At 45.4% G+C, this 2883-nt stretch overlaps 1 pseudogene across 1 annotated transcript; it reads right to left on the reverse strand.

Moving 5' to 3' along the window:
• Nucleotides 1–598: 598 nt before the first annotated feature.
• Rps10-ps19 (ribosomal protein S10, pseudogene 19) lies at nt 599–2670 on the reverse strand (annotated as a pseudogene). The gene is made up of 3 exons (XR_015684524.1): nt 930–2670; nt 720–819; nt 599–663 (listed from the first exon to the last, which is right to left on the reverse strand). The product of XR_015684524.1 is annotated as a ribosomal protein S10, pseudogene 19, transcript variant X2 (transcript).
• Between the last annotated feature and the right edge of the window lie 213 nt (nt 2671–2883).

Genomic DNA, 2883 nt, shown 5'->3' on the forward strand with positions numbered 1-2883 from the left:
AGACGCGGCATATGAAGTGAGACACAACCCAAGCTTCTGGCAGCAGTAGAGTTGATTTACGTGCCTGTGTGAATGTCATCGGTGAGATACCACATCTGCAATGGAAATGGACGTTAATAAGCAATATATGTGCAATTGTTTGAAGCAGCCGAGAAACAAGACAGCAACAAAAACGAAATGTAAATTACAGTGCAGCCAGTGCACACCTGTAATCTCAGCGCTTGAGAGGCCCGGGTAGGAGGAGTGCTATTAGCTCTGAATTTGGAACCAGTCTGGGCTATACAATTCGAGAACATGTCTCAGCAAAACAAAATTACATTCTAGAGCTGAAAATGGGCAAAATCTAAGTCGAGTTAACTAGGATATTTACCCGGGTAGTAAAACAATAAAGAAAAGCAAGGATGTCATCAGTTACAGCTGGCATGAGAACTCCATCTACTGGGAAGCCAGGAAGGTTGTAAGTTCAAGGCTAGCCTGGGGTATTTCCCAAAACCCCCATCTTAGCTTGGGAAAAGGAAGGTAGACAAAACACAAAGAAGACAGGTGACAAGGTGGATCTTGGGACTGTTTAATTCTTTTTTTTTTCTTTAAAGTGTATTCAGTGCAACCTAATCCCCAACTTCGCTGAGGTAGCTGACCACATCCAAGACCAAAGCTCCCTCTAAACTGGAATTCCTTTGCTGAGCCAGCCCCAGCCTCAGCTTTCCTGTCAGCTCCAGGGGGTACAGCCCTTCCTCTGTAGGTGTCTCTGTCTGCCTCCACTTTTGTGAATCTTGCAGGCCACTCACTCTCTGCACTTTTGGGACGAGGCCTGCTAGTCTCGGGACAGCTGCGTTGTTGTGTTGTTGTTTTGACCAGTTTTTTTTTTTTTTTCCGGAGCTTAGGACCGAACCCAGGGCCTTGTGCTTGCTAGGCAAGCGCTCTGCCACTGAGCTAAATCCCCAACCCCTCTCGGGACAGCTGCGGTGCAGGGAGGCAGGCACGATCTCCAGAGGTAGGTGCAGGTAATGCCGGAGATAATGGATGCCCTCATTCGTGAGGTACCAGTAGAAATGTCTCCAAGCAAACTGCTCCTTCACGTAGCCTCGAGACGAGAGACTGCATGACCTTCATGACATGAAGGTTGGGTACATTCTTGTCTGCCAGCTCGGGGTGGTTGGGCATGTGGACATCTTTTTTGGCAACCATCACCCCTTCCTTAAAAAGGAGTTCATAGATGGCAGCCTGGTTCTTCTTAGGCATCAACATTGTGGTGGCTCGGGGCTGTTAATTCTAACTGTACCGTCCCGTGGGACTCGCTGTGGTGATGTGAACACCCTAGATTTAGGCTGTCACATCCTGAGGCCACTTAACCCTCATGACTGTTGAGCACTGAAAGGTGACCCATGGAACTGAATTTTAATCGTATTTCATTTTAGATCACTGGAGTGTAAATTTAATAAATCGGATACATATTTAAGTGACCACATCAAACCAGTGGCTACTGGTTTTACACAGTGCAGCATCTGGTTTCTATCAACCAAGATTCTAACAGAAAGCATCTCACTCAATAATTCGAGGAGGAATTACAGACAAGACAGCTAATCACTGCGGTAGTGCGGGGTGGGGAGACACGATGGGGCTGTCTTCACTGTTGCCAGGTCCCTATCTGAAGAGACAAGGGGAAAGCTGGAAAAGTCAAGAAGGAATGAGATTCTGTTATGTTAGAGGAAGTGCAGCTAGTCTAAGATGCCTTCTAATAGGAGCCACTAAAACAGTCACCCCACATTGCTTCCTTTCCCCTCTGGTCTTTCATCAGGGAAGGAAGTCAGTAGCCAACGTGGGCCAGAGGTCCACACAACTTTCCTGAGAAAAGGCATGAGGGAGGGACTTCGTCTGACAGAGGGAAGGCATCCAGCACTGTTCTCATCTTGGGTCTCTGCAGTTATCATTTTAACTACCCTGGCCATTTCTCCTTTGGTATAAGACTGTAGCTTATACTCTCAAAAAAAAGGAGAGTGCTGGGAATGGCTTAGTAGCAGAGCACTTACCTAGCACACGCAAGACTCTGGGCTGTACCCATGCTATAGCTGAACTCTGAAATGGCCCCACAGGCCTTTTGTGTTTGAATGCCTTGTTCCTAGCTGGTGGTGTTAGTTGGGAGGAAGCAGAACCTTTGGAACGTGGGGGTACAAATGGGTTACAGGGGAACTTTTGAAGGCTTTAGCCCTGCTACTGGTCACTTGTGCTCTGCCTCCTGCCTGTCACAAACGGGAGCAAACCACTCCCATGCCACACTGCTGCTGCTCTAAACAGAGCTGTTTCAGCTGCCCTGCCTCCTCCTCCACGATGGGAAAGGAAATAAAGCAAGCTTCTCCTTCAAGTTATTCTGTCAGGTGTTTGCTATCACAATGTTGAGAAAAGTAACCAACACACACTCTTACACACACACACACACACACACACACACACATGTGCATTCACATACACACACACACACACACACACACACACACACACACATCACAACCACACTACACAAAAGGAGAGACTGAGAGGAAGGGAGAGTCCAAATGAAAAAAAAGAAAAAAAGGGAGGGGATAGAAAAGGGAAAAAATATATACCTGACCAGGGTAGTTCTGCATTACATACATACTGGTAAAAAAAAATCTGATAAATTTATTAATACTATAAAATAGTCACCAAGAATCTATGCATATAAATGTTCATAAGTGTTTTTGTCAAATCAATAAAATGAAAATTTAACAGTTCATACACACACAAGTATGACATTTATTTATCTGAGTTGAGATTTGATGGCCTCTTTTTTTTATCTAATCTTTTTTAAAGCAATCGAAAGTGAAGAGACAGTATTCAGAGAAGTGCAGGCTTCTAAGATGCTGT

Source organism: Rattus norvegicus, chromosome 3 (assembly GCF_021556685.1).
Source record: "Rattus norvegicus strain SHRSP/BbbUtx chromosome 3, alternate assembly SHRSP_T2T, whole genome shotgun sequence".
NCBI lineage: Eukaryota > Metazoa > Chordata > Mammalia > Rodentia > Muridae > Rattus > Rattus norvegicus.